Source organism: Chrysochloris asiatica, unplaced genomic scaffold, assembly GCF_000296735.1.
Source record: "Chrysochloris asiatica unplaced genomic scaffold, ChrAsi1.0 scaffold00067, whole genome shotgun sequence".
NCBI classification, from domain to species: Eukaryota; Metazoa; Chordata; class Mammalia; order Afrosoricida; family Chrysochloridae; genus Chrysochloris; species Chrysochloris asiatica.
In genome coordinates this window covers 540,185-546,412 of record NW_006408585.1, presented here as the reverse complement: position 1 = coordinate 546,412, position 6,228 = coordinate 540,185, and positions in this window count along the sequence as shown.

Here is a 6,228-nt window from a genome sequence, read left to right as displayed (position 1 = left end):
GCTGTGAGCCTTCCAACCTTCTAAGTATTCCTTTATATGTGGTTCAGAGTTCTGGGACCATCCCCTGAACCTGCTTGGTCAGGTATTCTGTGTTGTTTTTGGTGGAGCTCTCTGCTATACGTCCACCCGATCCGCCATCTTGTTTGTTCTCTCTGAATAACATTTTTAAGAATGGATATTCCAGAACACTTGTGCTCATAAGGAACCTGTACATAGATGAAGAGGCAGTTGTACAAACAGAACAAGGGGAATACTGAATGATTTAAATTCAGGAAAGGTGTGTGCTAGGATTGTATTCTTCTGTATGCTGAGCAAATAATCTGAGAAGTTGAATTATATGAAGAAGATATAATCCATCAGGATTGGAGGAAGATTCATCAGCAGCCTGAGATATGCAGATGACACAATCATGCTTGCTGGAAATGAAGAGCGCTTAAAATACTGATGAAGTTCAAAGCCTTCAGTATGGAGGTACAGTAAATGAAAATATTGCAAGTCGAGGCTTGAATTTTTTTTCAGTTTAAGAAATGCTGAACATATTCTTCCCTTTTGGTTTTCTTACTCCAGGTCTTTGCACATTTCATTATAATACTTTGTCTTCTCAAGCTGCCCTTTTTGTTCAGCTCTTTACCTCCTCATTTCTTCTGTTTGCTTTAGCATTTCTATGCTGGAAAGCAAGTTTCAGAGTCTCTTTTGACACCCATTTTGGTCTTTTCCTTCTTTCTTGTCTCTTTAATGACCTTTTGCTTTCTCCCTGTATGTTGTTCTTGATGTTATTCCACAAGTCTCTGGGTCTTTGGTCATTAAATCTGTTCTTGACATGATCTCTAAATTCAGGTGGGATATATTTAAGGTCAAATTTGGGCTCTCGTAGACTTGTTTTAATTTTCTTCAACTTCAGCCTGAACTTGCATATGAGCAATTGATGGTGTGTTGCACAATCTGCCCCTGGCTTGGTTTTGGCTGATAATAAGGAGTATTTCCACGGTCTCTTTCTACAGATGTAGCCAATTTGATTTCTGTGTCTTCCATCTGGTGAGGTCCATGTGAATAGTTGTTTTTTATGTTGTTTTAAAAAGGTATTTGCAATAAAAAGTCATTGCTCTTGCAAAATTCTAACATGCAATCTCCAGGATCGTTTCTATGATAAATCCATGTTTTCCAATTATTGATCTTTCCTTTGTGTTTCCAAAGTATAGGTACAGACTTACAGTGTATATGTATGCCACATTTTGTTTGTCTGTCAGTTGATGGAGATTTTTGTTTGTCCACTTTTGTGTTATGGATAATGCTGCTTGGAACGTTCATGTAAAATCAATCTATGGTTTTAAATGGGAATGGCTACATCGGGGAGATGCATGTAAAATGCCAAATAGAGTGCTGGGTACATTGTTGGTTTTGTTAAGTACCTTTGAGTTGTTTCCAACTCATAGCGACCCTGTATAAGGGTATCTAAGGAGAAGCTGGTAGGTTGAATCACTGTCTTTGCAGTTAGCAGTCGAGTGCTTATTCTGTTGTACCCACCAGGACTCCAGGTGCAAAATCAATGGTGGTTCCCCATGCCTAAACTCCATAGCCTTGAAAATCCTGTGGAGCACTTTTGCTCTGGACACATGGATCACCATGAGTTGAAAACAACTTGATGGTAACTAGCAACCATGACAACCCTGTGGTGACAGAAATCTTTTTTAGGAGATAGAGGTGATTGTTGTCATTTTGCCATACTCTGCTACACTGCTTCTAGTTTTCCTTTTCTAGTTCCTTCTCTTTTTCTTCGATGTTCTTTTTTTCCCCCCTTCATTATGTTTTAGCATTATCAGTGATTCCCTCGCATATTGCTTATCTCCTGCTTTGTTTTTTACCCACTGAAAGTGAATATGACTAAACCTTGTATGATAGGAGGGCAATGAACATGAAAATATTTCTGGGGAAAATCCATGTAGAGTCTTTGGACTTCAGAGGCTCTCTTTAGACAATGAGACCTACAGTCAGGTGTTCAGCCATAATTATCCAAGTGCCACAGCATTTTGTCATATGCAAGTACTCAGTGATTTGTGTCCTTTGATAATGCATGTTGTGTTTGTTAAGTGCTGTCAAATCAGTTCTGACTTATAGCGACCATCTATAGGATTTACAAGGAGCAGCTGGTGAGCTTGAACCGCCGACCTTGCATTTCAAACGGCTTTGCAGTCTGGCGCATTAACCCACAGCACCACACCAGGACTCCTATAGATAGTTATCACATAAATATTTGACCAACTACCTTTGTACGTCACAGAATCAGGTGAATGCTAGCTTTAGAGTGACTTTTGATGTACCATAAATAGGAGTTTTACCAAGAGAATACCCATTGTGTTCTTTGTTAACCTATTATTTGTCAAAAGTGTGTACTCCTTACTCAAACTTCAAAACAGAATGGAGTCTTTCTGTAAGTGCAGTTTGGTATTAGTATGACTCAGATCTCATTGTAGATGAGATTCGTTTCTAAAGTATCTGAAAAGTGGCAGATGTTACTCTTCCCTGATCCTAGGGCCTGGCCTTTGGGACTTGCTCTAACAGGATTCTCAGTCTGTGTGGATACTTCATTTTTCTGTTATATTGAAAAGTAGGTACTTGGGGAGGAGAGAGGTAATATCTAGCTCATTAGCTCTTAGCTTTCTTGACTTCTCACTTTCTTGAGTGTTTTTTTTTTTTTAATTCTGCCTTCTCAAGTATACTAGATCTGAATATTACTAAGGTAAAAGCACCCAAGTAGCCATTCAGTGCCTCCAGGAGTCAATTGAAACTGGTAACTCAGTAAACTCCTGGGAACTGCACAGCAGATGTAAGATTAGCCATAGTCAAATGACAATGGAAAAACACTTGATGTAGGACAGCTAAATTACAGTTTAAGGAATAATTAGCATCTCTTGAACTTGAAAGTTAGTAAATAGACTAGAGACTAGTAGTCATGACTAAAGCAAATGCAGTACATACAGAGTGCTAAGGGATATTGAGAAAGTACACCTGTCAGAGAAAGTACACCTTTCAGAATACGTCCTTGCAATCTTCATAGAGCAGTGTCTGATTAATGCAGTTCTTAAGGCCAAACTTTGTCTTTCATACTTTGGACATATTGTCGGGAAGGACCAGTCGCTGGAGAAGAATATTATGTTTGGTAAGGTGGAGGGTCAGAGAAAAACCCCCAACGAGATGGATTGGCCAAGTTGCGGCATCAGTGGACTCAAGCGTGGCAACAGTAGTGAGGTTGGCCCAGGATTGGGCAGTGTTTCATTCTGCTGTGCATAGGGTAGCTATGAGTTGGTGCCAACTCGATGGCACCTAACAACAACAAGGTAATAAATCTAGACATGTGTCAAAACAAGATATAACAGGTTGCTTACAGTATTTGAGATGTGTGAAATTTCAAAACAAACTCACTTTAAACATTTTATAGTGTTAACCTGCTGTGCATAATGGAAAACATTAAAATTTGGCTTGTACATTAGGAATATTAATTCTATTTATATCTTTAAGCTCCATACTTAATAGAATTTTATTACCTATTTAGTATATCAAGGACACTCAGTGAGAACTTAAGTATTTTCATGTGTAATCTTAAAAAGGAGTTCTGTTGTAGTGCTGTGGGTTAATGCACTAGACTGCAAAGTTAGTCTGACCCTCAAGGTTGGCAGTTCAAGCTCACCAGCTGCTCCTAGGCAACCTTATACAGGGTCACTATAGGTCGGAACCTATTCTACAACACTTAGCAACAACAGTCTTAAAAAGGAGTCCTGGTGTGGTGCTGTGGGTTAATGCTGGACTGTAAAGTTTATTTGAACATCAAGGTTGCTAGTTCAAGCTCACCAGTTGTTCCTTGGAAACCCACAGGGTCGCTGTGGGTCGGAACCGACTCAACAGCACTCAACAACAACAGCAATCTTAAAAATGCCATCTGTGTGAAATCAAAGATTGAAACCATGATGAGGCATTCACCTACTTTAAATTGAATATGTTGTTAAGTGCTGTCGAGTCGATTCCGACCCATAGTGACCCTGTACAGGGTTTCCCAGGCTGTAAATCTTTACGGGAGCAGAAAGCCTCATCTTTCTCCTGTGGAACAGCTGGTAGTTTCGAATTGCTGACCTTGTGGTTCGCAGCCTGATTCGTAACCACTACGCTACCAGAGCATAAAAATGTGTTGTGAGGTATGTTCCCCTTTTAGATAATTCTAGAATTTAAGTTTTAAAAATTCTCAAATCCAAACATCACAAGACAGTTAAGAGAATGTCTGTGTTTAGATTAAGGAGTAATAGGAATATTCAATTGCTTCCATTTATTTAATGTGTAAACACTGTTGTTGTTGTTGTTGTTAAGTGCCGTCGAGTCGGTTCCGACCCATAGCGACCCTGAACAGGGTTTCCGAGGGTGTAAATCCTTACGGGAGTAGAAAGCTTCATCTTTCTCCCGCGGAGCAGCTGTAGGTGTGAGTAAACTATCTTTAAATGTTAAATTTAGATAAAGAATGTCATTGTTTGAAGAAAAATTATGGATCTTTAGAAAAATACCACTATTCTTAATATACTTTTGGGAATGGAAACATTTTAGGGTATATGCATGTATGAATTTTAATAGTAGGGGGATAACCAAAAAAAAGCCAACCTGACTGCCATCGAGTCACTTCCAACATGTCACCCTGTATTAGGAACAGAAAGCCTCATCTTTTTTGAACTGCTGACCTTATCCTAATGTCTTTCCCTTAAAAGAAATCTAGAGCCATAGGCCCTTTCCTTCACCCCTTTCAGGGTAGATTAGATTGTATGTGAATTGAAAGTTGGAGACATAAACAGCCAACCAGAAATGCAGTTGCTAATTCAAAATCTAACATTGCTATTTATTTACATGTACTTTTTTTAGGTAGGACCACAGCATTATGCCAATCTGTTAATTATGACTTTTTCATAGTATAAACATGAATTGTATTCAGTTAATGTCTTGGGCCTACAACCTGAGACTAGCAATTTTGTTCTTTTTTTGGGGGGGTGGGGGATGGGTAATTAATATGACCTTGGTGCCAACGGTTAAGTTAAGTTCTTGACTACTAGCCAAAAAGCTCTTGGTTCAAATTTGGTGTCACCAGAGTCAGAATCAACTCGACAGCAACCAACACTACTACCACCATGTGACCGTGAGGAGTTTATCTTAATTAAGCAAAATCTTTTCTGTTGGAATGACAAATTTAGAAGGAACCTTTATCCCTAAATTATAACAATTGCTTTTCTTTGTTTTGAAAAGGGAAAAATTCCATTTCCAGTCACAGTTGTGAGTTTTCAATGTCATAATATTTAAGGAAACCTAATTCTTGAAAAGTCTATCCCAAGCAATCAGTGGTTCACTTTTTAGAATAAATGATTTAGAGCTATAAAAAACATATTTTCTTTCCACTATAATCAGCACTTTACTTGGGTATGGTGATACAGAAATATAAGAAGCCCCTTTGGAGTTACTGGATTCCTTTAGATGTTATGTCCCTTCTACCACATGTAAGTTGCTATGAGTTGGAACCAACTCAAAGTCACGCAGCAACCACACCACATATAAGAGAGCCCTGGTAGTGCAGTGGGTAAAGTGTTGAGGTGCTAACCAAAAGGTTGATGGTTCAAACCCACCAGCTGATCAGAAGGAGAAAAAACAAGGCAACTGGCTTAAAAGATTTATAGCTTTGAAAACTGTGGGGCAGTTGATGCTGCCCTATATGGTGACTGAGAGTGGAAAAGTCTACAGCAGTGGGCAAGTCTGTTAAGTACCGTTGACTCAGTTCCAACCCATTGTGATGCTGTGTAAGGTTTCCACGGAGCGCTTTAACCCACAGAACCACATGGGAACTCTGTGGCAAGGTAAAATAACTTGTCAAATAATTCATCTGAGGACAAGTCATGAGTTTGAATTCTCATTTTAACCTCATTTCTTATAGGAGATAGCTGTAAATTAGACTATGGTGAGTTAAATCTTGGGTTTTGTATTAGCACTTCACCACTTACTGGGATAAACTGCAAGAGGTTGATTGGTCTAATGTATTTTAATAAGATTTTCCTGATAATGATTGTGAGGTAAATGGATTCCATTCAGTTTTGTCTAAGAACTTTATCAAAATGTAATGATAAAATCATTGGAATTCATGAACAAGTTTGATTCGAAGTGATTTTCTGATTTACATTTACTGCCCTAAGCTCTGGTGTGGCTTTGTAG